General features: G+C 49.5%; 1 protein-coding gene across 14 annotated transcripts in view; it reads right to left on the minus strand.

Moving 5' to 3' along the window:
* Window positions 1-13,985, minus strand: part of ZBTB7C (zinc finger and BTB domain containing 7C) — a 385,273-nt gene that overhangs the window by 97,839 nt on the left and 273,449 nt on the right. The window contains exon 1 of one of the 14 annotated variants that reach the window (XM_054461073.2): window positions 11,835-11,976. The exons of the other annotated variants lie outside the window; for them this stretch is intronic. The gene's annotated coding sequence lies outside the window, so the exon portion shown is untranslated. Of the gene's footprint in view, window positions 1-11,834; window positions 11,977-13,985 lie in introns of those variants that run through there. 14 annotated transcript variants of the gene reach the window in all.

A 13,985-nucleotide genomic window follows, 5' to 3' on the forward strand; every position in this document is an offset into this window, starting at 1 on the left:
GACAGCTATGATTATCCCACTGAACAGATAAACAACCTGGGACTCAGAAGTTCCAAGTAGTCCACAGTGACTCAATTAGAAAGTGGGTGAACTGAGGTGGGAAGCCAGATCTAAGTGGATTCTTATCCAGTAAGGGCTTCGTGCTGTGGAAGCCGTGTAAGGGATCTCACTCCTGAATGGAATTCTGGACTAGATAGTGTCCGTAGGAAGAAGGTAGCCCCAGCCCTGAAAGGTGCATCTCCCTCTGGCTGCCCTACAGACATCTGTTTTTGTACCCTTGAGCTACTGGTGGCTGGCTGCCTTGCTAGGGAACCTTTTTCATGGGGTGCAAGGACAGCCCTCTGTGCCATGGTGTAAATGGCAACTTGTTTCAGGATTCCACTAACCCTGTTCCCCAGACCACAGCAGACAGGGGAAGGATAACAGAGGTGCTGGCCATAACAATATGATGGCTGGAGAGGCAGTGAAGCACTGTGGAGTTGGTCTTGGGGGTCAGGCAGATCCTTATTCTGGGTCCACCATCCACCAGGGAAGAACTTTTAGACCAGGAGGGCTTCTGATGTCCTAACATTGTCTGCCTTGCCCCTCATTAGGTGGCCCCAGTAGACAAGGTGATCCAGGGCAGGAACCCTGCCTGGGCAGCCCCAGGAGACACTGTACAGCAGATAAACTCTGGTGTGGTGTCGCTGCACTGAGGTCGCTAGCCATGCATTCTAAGAATGTAAGATATCATCGTGCAACTCTCTTTACCTAGTGTGCTTTGGGCAAGTGATCCTGGAAGGGCCCTGCCAAGAGGAGGGGAGCTGGCATGCTGGCGGCAGGGTCAGTAGAGAAGCACGGCGCACCGTGCAGTCAGGCTCCCAGGGAGTACTGCACATTTGGCCGGGACTATGCTTCAGGGATACATCATTTTTTATATCATTTGATTTCTTCAAAGGATATCATTTCAAAAATTTACATACAGGTATTTTCTATTTTCCTTTATTACCTCTCATGCTGACTTTCCCCGTTATTATTACCTGTTCTCAGTCTCTGGTAATAATTACTTTAAAAAATCCATTATGAGATAATTCTTCACTATCATTGGTAAATGATTTAGTCTAAGAGCAGACCAGGATTTTGTCATAGACAGGTCTAAGAAGGGTCTTATTAATCACATCAGAACACCTGTGTCTTTAATATACCCTCTGATACCCTGGGGCTTGAAGACAGCCCTGGGCACCACTCTCCTCTGTCCTTATGAGAGTGGGGCTCTGAGGACAGCCCTAGACAGTGTGACCCCCAGTGGCTCTTGAATCCAATCACCTGGAACTGATTGTGGACTCCAGCCTGTCCTGACTTCCACAGTGTGTTGCTTAGCTGGTCTCAAAAATTTCAGCCCATTCTAGCTCCCCGGGGGAGATGCCCTCATTGGCTTCTTGTTACATGGGGACACCTGCTTGCAGTGGGCCATTGTGACGAACCAGGCTTGTTATTTGAGTGGCATGTGACACTTCCATTGCTTTGGGTTTCATCAATCCCTCTGAGGAGAGCTGTGTGCTGGGAGAAAGCGGGGAAGACCAGAGCTCTATGCTGAGTTTGTGGAGTTCTTCAACCTGGTAGGGGCAATCCTCTTGGAGTCCCTTGTAAGGCTGAGCATTTGTGTGGAGAATCTAAAGTCTTGCTGGCCTCAGGAAACAGAGAAAATTACTTCTACCTTTCTACCTGGGCCCAGGTCAGAGTGACCATCTGCAGCCTTAGGGCAGGGAAGAAGGGGGAGCAAAAGAAATAGAGATGGGAGAGGGAGGAGGAAAGGGGGAGGGAAGAGAGAAACTTCAAGGTTCAAGGGCAAGAGCAGTGAAGGAATATGTGCGTGGCTCAGTGAAGGTTCTGTGCAAATGGTGAAGGCCACCACTTATGGAGTGTGCACAACAGGCCAAGCACTGATGGCTTTCGTCATTCAGTCTTCACATCAACCCTAGGAGGCTCCATCCCCATTTTGCAAATGGGGAAACTGTAGCACAGAGAGGTTAAGTAACTAGTCGAAGGCCACAGAGCCTGCAGATGACAGAGGTAGGACTTGAACCAGGCCCTGATTCCAGAGCCTATGTGCTAAGAGGCTGTGCCATACTGCTTCATCATCAGTCCCAGCTCAGAGCACCTCCCTGAAGGCTCCCCTGAGCCCTTGGTCGAGACCTCCTCCCCCTGCTCTGACACTGAACAGCACCGTCTCTCTTGTACCACTCAGCTGAATGTCATGCCTGATTCTACAGAATCTTGCTTTTTAGTTCTGGTCTTACCTGGCTAAATGGATGACAACCCTTTAGAAGGAAGGGGCCAAAGACCTGCATGGGTGTCCTACAGGGGTCAGCATGGGGTCCGCACACAGTAGGTGCTGCTTTGTCTTTGCTGATGAGGCATCACCTTCGATGGCCCCCACTGGTTGTGAGGAAGGCCTTGTGGGCCAGCATTTCTCCTCCCAGGGCCCCACTGTTCTCCCCTCTGTTCCCCCCACGTGAGGCTCACTCGGCCTTTCATCCCAGCATGGGCTTTGGGGTTGGCGGACGCTCAGCTCCTCTCCTCTGCCTGGGGCTGCAGAGAGTTCACCACTGTGTTATTGGAAAAGCTTCCAAGAGTTGGAGCCAGGTTCACTCAGAGGGTGCGCCACAGGAGTGGGAGAGGAGGGATGGGAGGGAACATGGAGAGAAGCTGTCCCCTCGGCAGGGAGCAGTGGCGGGAGAAGGGAGGGAGAAAGAGGCAGCAGATTTGAGAACCCCACAGCTGCGTGTCCACAAGGGCCGGCCAGAGGCCGCCCAGCCCAGCCAAGGGGCCTCCTCCCCAAGGACTGAGTCATCTGGAGGACCCCGTAAGCTCCATCTTTATGTTCACTCCATTTGTTCTCCAACCTTCCCTGGGTCATACCTACTGTGACCATGAAGAGCTCCACAGGCCTACAGGAAATCACTCCTGCCTGCCTGAAAATCAGCCTCTGGGCTGTCCAGTTCAGCTTGACCTTTGGGAAGCTCCTGGTTCTCCCTGTAATGCCCCGAACCGACTGCTCCCCGCAAGGTGCCCTCACTCTGGCCCTTCATCCTCCTCTCCATTTAGCTGTCTGCCAGGCTGTTCCCATGCACCGTACACAAGCGGCTAGAAATGTGGCATGATTAAAGTGGTCTAGGAAGTCCCCTTCCCAGAATAAACAACTGGCCCCACGTACTGCCCAGAGTGCCTGACTTTGCTTTTTCCTCGTGCCTGAGTCCCACCGTTAGAAATGTCTGCTGGCCGGTTCACAATTGTAAAGATATGGAACCAACTTAAGTGCCCATCGACCAATGAGTGGATAAAGAAAATGTGGCATACATACACCATGGAGTACTACTCAGCCATAAAAACGAACAAAATAATGTCTGTTGTAGCAACTTGGATGGGGCTGGAGGCCATTATTCTAAGTGAAGTAACTCAGGAATGGAAAACCAAATTCCATGTGTTCTCACTTGTAAGTGGGAGCTAAGCGATGGGTACACAAAGGCATACAGAGTGGTATAATGGACACTGGAGACTCAGAAGGGGGAGAGTAGAAAAGGGGTGAGGGATAAAAAAACTACATATTGTGTACGATGTATACTACTTGGGTGAGGAGTGCACTAAAGTCTCAGAATTCACCACTATATAATTCAGCCGTGTAACCAAAAACCACTTGTACCCTAAAAGCTATTGAAATAAATTTTTTTTTTTAAAAGAAAGAAGTGTGCGCAGGTAAGCCTTCTCTTTCAAATACAGACACCCTGAGAAGGGGACCATGTGGTAGTGAGTGTCTCTTCCACACCTTAGTGTGAACTCATGCAAAGAACTGGATTTTCCTAATAACTAGGTTTGATCATCAGAATGAGGGGATGAGGTGAGGGGTTTGAAAGGGTGCTGACAGCTTAGATGGGGTGATTTCGGAACACAGATTCCTGGATGGGTGGGTCTCAGCGGGTGGGTAGAGGAATTTGAGCAGTGTAGGAAAAGCATGAAGATACCAGGGGGAAAAAAAAGTGTGCCGCAAATGCCCGTTTCACTGCCCTCCAAAAAAACTGCCAAAGGAGACTGGTGAAAAACTAAAGGTCAAAGACACACTCAGGGTGGCTTCATAACTTCCCAATGTCCCCATCTCCTGATTAGAACCAACGTTTAGGTATTAACTGAGGACACACACACACCCAGAGAAAGTCCAAACAAACAAACAAAAAAACCACACACACACAGCAATGCCCAGAAAACTACCCCAAACATGTTCCTTTCAAAGCTGCCAACTGAGGAGCCCTCCCCGATCAGTCGGAGGCAGATCAGACCCGTTTCCTTTAATTGCAACTTCCATCCTTCTAGAATTTCTCCTCCTCTGCAGGCCCAGGCCGCAGAGACATTAATCCCTATTCAAGTGAAACTTCAAGGTTTTTCCTTCTATTAAAAAAACAAAAAACGAAAAACTCTCAAAACACCCCAAAGCAGTGTCTCTAATGTCACTGGTGTGTGCATTTGCCCGGAAGGGAGGGAGAGGCTCCAGGCACGGGCACTGCATGGAGGCCTGGCCTCAAGTTTCCTCACCTGGTCTCTCTGTCTTGTTGAAAGGCAGAAATGCAACCCTTGGTCCCTCCTCTACCCCACTTCCCCGCCCCCTGACAGCTTTAATAAACTGTGATTATTTCAGTCCCTACAGCACAGCTGTCCTGCGAATTGTCCAGTCAGGGTTATGGGGTGGAAGCCAAGGGCTGGAGTGTGGAGCTCAGATCTCCGAATAAACCGGCCCTCCCTTTCCCTCCTCTGCCTGCCTGCTCCCTAGCAGGTGGGAGTCGAGGAGGAGGGCGGTCTCTGGCTGAGACCAGGGATGACAGAAGCATTTTCTGAGCAGCCTGCTGATGGCAGAGCCCCAGTAGGGGAGGGTAAGGGAGCAGAGCTTGCAGACAGGGTTAGGGGTGGAGTCGCCTTACCTACGTGCTGTGAATGCAGGCCTCTCCAAAATCCTCCTTCATCCCAATCAAGGAGCCCTGAAATTGCACCTCTAGAGATTAACCTCAGGCTGCTTCTCTGCTTAAAATGTGCTGGTGCATTATTTGAGGACAGAAATGGAGCTTTAGTCACTTTGTCATTTACAGGAGGTGTTTGGGAAATGTTGGTTGAATGAGTGACATTCTGGGCCGCTATTAGAAATAATAATGGAAGAAGAGGAGCAAAGCTCTGGGGGCTTTAAGGGAAGTGGGCAGGGATGACCCTGAGTGGGGAGGGAGAAGAAAGTGATGCTAGGTCAATCCTACCATATCACAGTTGTGCACACAGCTAGCCAGGGCAACAACACGGGTGATCTGGTCCTTGCCCTTGAAGAGCGTGACTGTCTTACCAAGTAACGGCCATTTGTATGACTCTGCTAATCCTCCTCCGAGAAGTTGGGAAAATTGTCCTCAACACTCAGAATGGTCAAAGCTGAACTTCAGAAACCATCTACTTAAAGGCTCTCTGAATCATTTTCAGCAGCAGAAGCCCCCTTTTACAAATAAAATTTTGTGCAGAACCAGACGCACACAGATCTGTTGTGCTTGAGCCAGCTGTGTGAATCTCTGTGGAGAACACCAGCGTAATCCATCCAACTCCCCATTTCAAGTCAGGAAATTGAGGCAAAGACAGGTTAAAAAGTGTTCTCAGACTTCACCACAATCACCTCCAGGCACCCGGTGGCCTCCCTTGAGATTCAACTTCAGTACTTCTTGGGTAGGCATGGGCATCTATAATCTTTTACTTTTTTTTATTTTTTATTTTTTTGAGATGGAGTCTTGCTCTGTCACCTAGGCTGGAGTGCAGTCGTCCCATCTCAGCTCACTGCAACCCCCACCTCCCGGGTTCAAGTGATTCTCCTGCCTCCGCCTCTCTAGTAGCTGGGATTACAGGTGCGTGCCACCACGCCTAGCTAATTTTTTTATGTTTAGTAGAGATGGGGTTTCACCATATTGGTCAGGCAGGTCTCGAACTCCTGACCTCAAGTGATCCACCTGCCTCTGCGTCCCAAAGTGCTGGGATTACAGGTGTGAGCCATGGCACCCGGCCTGAAATCTTTTAAAAGACTTTATAGGTGATTGCAACATGTAATCAGGTTTAGGAATTGCTGGACTAAGCACTATTTGATGGTGAAGAGTCCATTCATAGCAGAGCATAGTCCAGGCTGCTCTTGGGTCATACAAGCCAAATTCCATTACGATAACTTCCAAGAAGCACTGGAATTCATTTCTGGTCCTCAGGTTTGGCTACACTGAACATGATGCCATGTTCATCTAATGACCAGGACTTAGGATGTTCTAATGAAAGGATAGTTTTTTTTTTTTTGTAATATTTGGTAGTCTTCAAACTAGGTGAGTTCCTCCATGCCAGTTAGCTCAAATTTGTCTTTGTTAAGAGTGTTAGTTATCCTATTCAGTCCCATAGGCATAAAACTGGGATAAAATGATTTCGTTGTGGAGCTGAAATATCAGCATGAAATAGAGTACTCAGCCATACAAAGCAACTGTCTTATAGGAACATAGAGGGAAAGCTCAGTATAGAGCTCTGAGACATGCAAAGGAAACACCAGGGTGTGCAGGATGCTCAAGAGGTCTGAATGGCTCTCACTATACCTATAGAAAGCAAGATGGCTGAGCTGATCCCAGAATATTTCCTGGCTACTGCTCCCTTGAGCATATAAACCCTTAAAAATAGGACGGCTACAATAAAAAGGCCATATTACCAACAAGTGTTGGTGAGGATATGGAGAAACTGGAACCATCACATATCTGCTGGTGGGAATGTCTAATGGTACAGCCACCGTAAAAAAACACTCTGGTAGTTTCCCAAAGGGTAACTATCAAGTTACCATATGATTCAGCAATTCCACTCCTAGGTATATACCCCAAAGAAATGAAAACCTAAGTCCACACAAAAACTTGCAAATGATTGTTCAAAACAGCATTATTTACAGAAGCCAAATATGGAAACAACCTAAATATCCATCACGGGTAAATGGATTTACCCATTATGGGTAAATATCATTATGAATGGGTAAATAAAATATGGTATATCCATACAAGGAATATTATTCAGCAATAAAGAGAAATGAAGTACTGATGCATGCTACAAAGCTAATGACTCAAAAGTGTTAGGTTAGTTGAAAGACACTAGTCACAAAAGACCACATAGTATCTGATTCTATTTATAAGGAAGTTCCACAATAGGCAGATCTATAGAGACAAAATGTAGATTATTGGTAACCTAGGACGGTCTTGGGGTGAAATGGGCAGTGACTGCTAGTAGGTACAGTATTTCCTTTGGAGTAAACAAAATACTATAAAACTGATTATGGTAATGGTTACACAGCCCTGCAAATATGCTAAAAACCATTGAATTTACACTTTAAATGGGTGGATTATATGCTATGTGAATTATATCTCAATAAATTTTATTTACTGTTTTATTAAGAAAAACAGAAACAAAACAAACATTAGAAAAGTTTCTATTACTTAGGTTCTGTTTAATAGAGGCAGCCTCTGCTAGATTTCCCTAGGGCTTATGGATGGCAAGTGTCAACAGGAGCTGAGACCACTGTCATCTCTCCAGTGACCTCTTCCAGTGGCTCCAGAAAGACCAATGGACCAACCTGTTGTCTCCAGAAACAATTTAACAGAATTGTCAGCCAGAATCCACAGCCAAGAAAGCAATAGCCCTGCATGTATGTGTACAACGCATATGTGTAGGCAGCACAGATTTTCCTGAAGGCCAAGTCCAGTTATATGATATCATTTGCGAGGGCCACATGTACATTTGCATCTGGTTTGCATCTAATTTGGAAAAGCCGACATAGATCGTGTACCGTATTATTAGGTAATTTTTCAAGTTTGGAGTCTCGGAGTTGCTCCACTCAATTTGTTCAGTGGATGGACTCAGTTATTGACTGACAAATTACAGCTTGCTCCGGGGTTCCTGGCCTAGGAGGGGCAGCCTGTGGTCATGCGAGCTTTCCTGTTCTGTGTTCCATGCACACACAAGCCAAACTAACATTGGGGGGCAGCTCTTATCCCACGGGGGGAACCTACTTCTCACTAGGTGGCCTCCGGCATGGAGGAGGGAGGTGCATGGGTGTGGATGAGGTGGAAGGAGGCCCACTCTAGCTGATCCCCTTCCAAGCAAGGCCTAGATGGAGGGGGCCTTCCAAATGGAACAAAAGGGAAAATGACAAAAGAGAGCAAGCATTTGTATTTATCTAAACACAAGATCAAGATGTACAGCGGGAAAGTGAAATTATGCTGCAATTTTGAGTCATCCACTGAAGATAAACTCTCCCTTCAAAGGAATTACTCATTTCACTCCATCATGATACCTCAGGGTCTATCAGTATTCAAATTTATTAAGCAATAACATGCAGAATGTATGATATAAAGGGCCTGTTTCATCACACATTCCCCAAGCTATTTTTTTTTTTTTTTGCTAAGTCATGAGAAGTGCAGCAAGTTAAAAATCAAACAAAAATTAACAAGCACACATACACAAGATGGAAAAGAAATCCTCCATGGAAGTTACTATGAAGCAGGCGGCTTCAGAAAGGAAAAACACAATCTCTGACTAATATGAAGGAGACTCCAAATTGCTCTTGGCAACAATCTCTCAACCTGATTCCCCTCCCTCTATTCATCTCCACAGTTCCCAGCCAAAGGAAAATAAACTGAACAGCTCTCTCCCTGGCCCAACCTGTAGAGCTGCCTGGCTGAGCAAGGGCTGAGCAAACAAACATCCCCATGCAATTATACACCTGTGTAATTGCTGTAAACACTGGGACAGCTAGCCGGGTGCTCACGGCCCTTATCAAGCTGATAATCTCAATATTGGGGGAAAATGCCTTTATTCTGGCAGCACGACATCAAGGTAGTATGCAATATGATCTTGTGACCTCAAACCCAGGATGTTTTTTTTTTTTTTTTTTTAAAGAAAAGGAAGTAGAAAAAAACTATTCTTCTAGCAAGAGTCGGTAACAACTCTGGGGAAGGAAAGTCCCAGAGCATCACTCAGATGGATAATAGCTTCAAGGCAAGATTTATCAGTTCACCTTCCTCACAAAAGTGATAGTTAATTTTAGAGGTAGTTATCTTACACCTATTACACCATTCAGGATGGAGGGAGAGTTAACAGGCCAAATGCCCCAGATTATTTATGGCTGCTCTGTCTCAAACATCCATCCAACACCATTCTATTAGGACAGATATGTCTGGTCAGCTAAAACGAAGGAGGACAGGATTATCAGGCAATGGCATTGTAAGTGGAGATGTAAGTGGATGAAGGGTCCTTCAGTTGAGTCCTAAAACCGCCCCGGAATGCCAAAGTGAGCTGCTCTGTGAACCATGTATGGTCTAGAGACTTGGGTTCTAGTCTTGGCTTTGCTACCAACAAGTCCTGTGAGTTTAGACAAGCTTCCCTCCCCAAAGGTAAGGGCAGGTGCTTCAAGCTAAACTCGAGTCCTATGAAAATGCCATCCTGGCCACTGAGGAAGTGGGCAGATACATCAGGAGGGTGACACCCTGGGACAGTTCTCAGCCCGACCAGCACTGATCCAGAGAGATGCCAGTACTCTCAGAGACTGTTTGGGCCTCTTCTTGTCATCTCCAGCTGGCATGTGCCAAAAGTGCAGACTCTTCGAAACCCACAACTGTAAACCCTAAATGAATAATCTGAACAGCAGGGGCTCAAACAGCTTCCTGGGCACGTGGGGCAGAGGCTGACTGTGCTGTGTGCACTCCACTGCATCCCCTTGAACCAGGGACAAGTCCTGGTGACTGCAGCAGGGAGACTCCAGTCATTCTAACTTCCCGGCTCCTTCCTCTCTTCCTTCTCCCTCTCCTGCTCTTCATCCAGGCCTCCTGCTGCTGCTTCTCAACAGCAATGCTTCCCAGGCTCCATCTCACTTCATCCAACCTTTGAGGGTTGCACTATTACTATTACTATTACTATTCCCTTTGACAGAGGCCAGAGATCCTGTCCGATTTCAGTTACTGATGTATGCCCAGCACTTAGCATGGTACCTGGACACATACAGTGAACAATACAATAGCGTTGAATAAGTGACTGATTGTTTAAAAAGAAAATGACATTTTAAAAAGTTAATATTAAGTGTAACACATACTATTTTCTGTTGTACTATAATTATACCAAGGCTATTACTGTCTGCAATTAAAGTATAAGATTCTAAAGATGTGGGGTACAATGAGTGGCTTTCAATCCTGCCTCTGCTACTACCTGGACAATGTACTTAACCCATTTGAGCCTCAGTTTCCCCATCTGCAAAGTGGGGCTAATGATTCATATCTGATGTGGCCTAATATGAGTCTTTTTTGGGAGAGTGGGTTCTTTTTCTATGCAGCCCAGGTTGTGCCTTAAGGGTGGAGGACCGGCACTGAGGCTACTTTTCTTTCCTGGAGTTTCACCCAGCGGGGGTTCCTGAGCCTTTCTAAGCCCAGAGAGGATTTAACTGGGTGAAAGAAGGGGGACGGAGGGAATGGAGCTGAAACTTGAACCTGGCAGAGCCTTTACCACCTCCAAGCCAGCGCGCCCCTCCCCCTTCCAAAAAATCTTCTATCCGGAGAAACGACTTGATTGTTTCAATTACTTCCTTTCCATTTTCAAAATTCCGCATTTAGAAGAACTGGAAGTGGTCTGCCACTAGCCGACCAATAAGTCGCCGGAGTGGGGCTTCCTTCTGCTTGAAGCTGGGTACCAGCTATTAAAAGAAAGAAGTCAGCCGCCCGCTGCCCACCCGCCTGCCGGCACAGACACAGCCAGGACAACAGAAACCAGGAAGAGAAAGGAGCGACCCCGGAGCCCTCACCACAGAGCACGGAGTGGGGGACCCCACGCTGGATGCTCCCCGCGGGGTGGGCGGCGGGCGGGGGGGGGCGTGGGTGCTGGGCCAGCGGGAAGCTCTCTCCATCGTCCTTCCCAGGCCAGCCCCGCGGCCGCTGCGCCCGCCTGCAGGAACTCAGGCACTCCAGAGGGTGACGCGGGCCCGGGTGCCCGCGTGAGTGGGGACGTACGGGGTCAGTCCTTTTGCGCCACCCACACCGGGCTGCCTCCGGAGCTGGGAGACTACAGCTCGACTCGCCTGCTCGGGTGGGAGTGCTCCCCATCCACTCACCCCCAGGTTGGCGCCCAGGGAAGGGCCCCCCACCCACCCAGCTCAGCCCGCGATTTGAGCCCAGGGACCTGACGGTACTCCCGCCGCGCGCCTAGCTGGACTTCTGTCAATTGCTCCTTTAATTTCTGCCCGTATCGCCGGACCTCGACTTCTGCCAAGTTGCCATGGCTTTTGTCCCCCCTCCCTCCCGTCCCCAAGTTTTGCATCTGACGCTCAGGAGGACCAAGCATTCTTGGGGGGGACAATTTAAACTACCAATGTACACCCGCAACTCCCTCTCGGAGTGCCCTTACGTTCCTTCCTCTGGCCCCTCGCCCCAAAGGAGCCCGCTGGCGTGGGCCGGCGGCAATGGGGCAGCGGCGAGAGTTGCTCTCTGCAGAGTTTCAGATCCTCTCTCCTATTTCGGAAGAGGTGCGCGGCCCCACGCCCCGCAGGAGCTCCGGCGAGGCGGGGGGTTGAACGCTTTGCGGACGCCACCACCCGCGCCAGCCGGAGCCGCCCCGCGGCCACCCGGCCACAGGGTCCCCGCAGCGCGTAGCGAGAATGCCCGCAGCGCCCGAGCTCTCCCGGCCGCACGGAAGGGCTTCCTCCCCACCCCCTCCCCACGGCCCGGCCGCTGGGCTCCCCAGAGCCCCGATCCTAGCCCAGAGGCGGGCCGAGGCCACCGCAGACCCACCTGGCCGCCCGGGGGACGCCGCGCTCGTGCCTGGGCCGTGTCCTGAGCGCCGCCAGGGTCCCGGGCTGGGAATCCACGCGGCCGCGCTGCTCGCGGGAGCCTGCCGCAGCCGGCGGGAGGTTGTCATTGATTCGTGCTGGGCGAGTTAAGCCATTCCAGGAGTGGTTTTGAGCGAGCACTCCCTCCCCTCCCTCCAACCAGAAGTATTTGGCCGGGAGCCCCTTTGGTCCACCTGTACTGTCAAGCGCAGGACAGGACGATCTCACCACTCGCGCGTTACGCTTCACTTTATGACACCAAATTAAGCTCTTTGGAAAAGGTAAAGCAGAAATAAAGGCAAGGGCTGTGGAGGAGCTTTACTTTTCCCCTCTTTTCTCCCGGGTTCCTCCGTTTTGTTTTTTGTGGGGGTTTTTCCCCCCTCTCCTTCTCTAGTACTTCACAAAATGACTTGCCACTTATCTCAAAGCAAGGAAGGCTTTTTATTATTATTGTTTTATTCAATTCAGCGTGTCTGTCTTTTTAGAGGCAATTTTATTTCCATTTGCCTGAAACCTAAGCCCAATAAAATTACTAGAATTATATGTTTTCTCCTTACAGGGTCGTGAGTGTAACTTAACCAAATCAAACACTGCACAGCAATCCTTTAAGTAACAAAAAAAGAGGGAGTGCAGGAAGTAACCACAGCACTGCAGCTCCCTCCTCCGCTGGGGGTCATGAGACTTTGTGGGTGGGACCCACAGACACCCCTTCCCCTCGAACAAACACACATATCATGCAGGCTGACTCAGAAATGCCAACCGGAGATTCCAGCAGTCCACACTGGGGTGGGCCAGCCACCAATCACAGAGGTGTGGCCAAACACCCTCTCCCAGGCCTTTCCTTCAAACTTCACACAAACCTTTCCTTCAAGCCTTCTTGAAAACTGCCACCTGGGAGGCTCTGGCCAGCTGGGTGTTGTCAGGCCTCTTTTACCCTGGAACTGACTGGTCACCTGGAGGAAATAACCATTTAATGCCTTAATACCTCCGCTGACCGTTCTCAGAAATGGGGGAAGCGCCAGGGGAGTGAATCTTTCCTGTTGATCATCTTCCCCTAGTGCCATGGAAAATAAGCACAAAACAAAAGAGTCCAATGAGGTGCTTGGCCTCCATGGCCTCTGCCACTCTTCCCGGGCAGGCCATGAGCCTTAAAGGATCCTGAAACCAGAAGTAAATCTCAAAGGTACATTGGCCATGAAGGTCCAGGGATGAGGCTGTGATTTGCAGAGCCCCAGAAAGATGGTTCAGACAAAACTATCTCCTCCAACAGGTGCCCCTTGCCTGAAATTCCAACGTTAGAGATTCATTCCTTCTCGGGGTATGTCCTGCAGGGAGCCTGCCCCAGAGAGGCAGGGAAACTTGCATCAGGAAGGCAGGAAGGGTCGGGTCTCTCTCTGTGGTTCCCTCTAAAACTGTAAATACCCACAGCTGCAGGCAGGGGAGCAGGCGTTTCCACAATAGACTAGAATGCATCTGTCAGACCCTCCATGCTGTGGAAAGAGGGCTGTGGACTGCTGTGTGAGGGGAGAGAGAGGCTGGGCAGCCAGGATGTGGTGGGGAGAGGTTGCTAGGTCAGGGAATTGGGCGCTGAAGGGAAGAAGCAGGGGTGCTTCATCAGAGCAGGTGGACAGTTTCCAAGATTGGATGACTCCATAGCTTTTTATCAAAAACCAGGTACTCCCGGAACACCCAAGCCAAAGACTGAGAAGTCAAATCCCTTTGTCCACAAAGGCACTAGTTAAATATCCAATGAAGCATAACTCCACACTCCACTCCCAGACCCAGGACGTAAAGGTGCCAACACATGACCTGGATGGAATCAGTACGAATCCAGAAGTGTTTGCTGTGTGCCCATAAAGGGTTTGCCTCAGCGGCCTGGGTGGAGGTGGGGTGGGTGCAGTGGGGTGCCAACCTCGGAGCCTCTCGTCTTGTGGGGCAGATAAAGCACAGGAGGACTGGACAGTGGGGCAAGGTGCATCCAGCACCCTGTGGGTGCACAAGGAACAGGGCAGTGCTTTTGCAGAGCAGTTAGTAAGTTAGTAAGTCACAGGGACAGGGCTACAGGAGGAGTGGGGCTGGACAGGCCTGGAAGATGGTGCTGCAGGGAGCAGGA

Source organism: Pongo pygmaeus, chromosome 17 (genome assembly GCF_028885625.2).
Source record: "Pongo pygmaeus isolate AG05252 chromosome 17, NHGRI_mPonPyg2-v2.0_pri, whole genome shotgun sequence".
Taxonomy (NCBI): domain Eukaryota; kingdom Metazoa; phylum Chordata; class Mammalia; order Primates; family Hominidae; genus Pongo; species Pongo pygmaeus.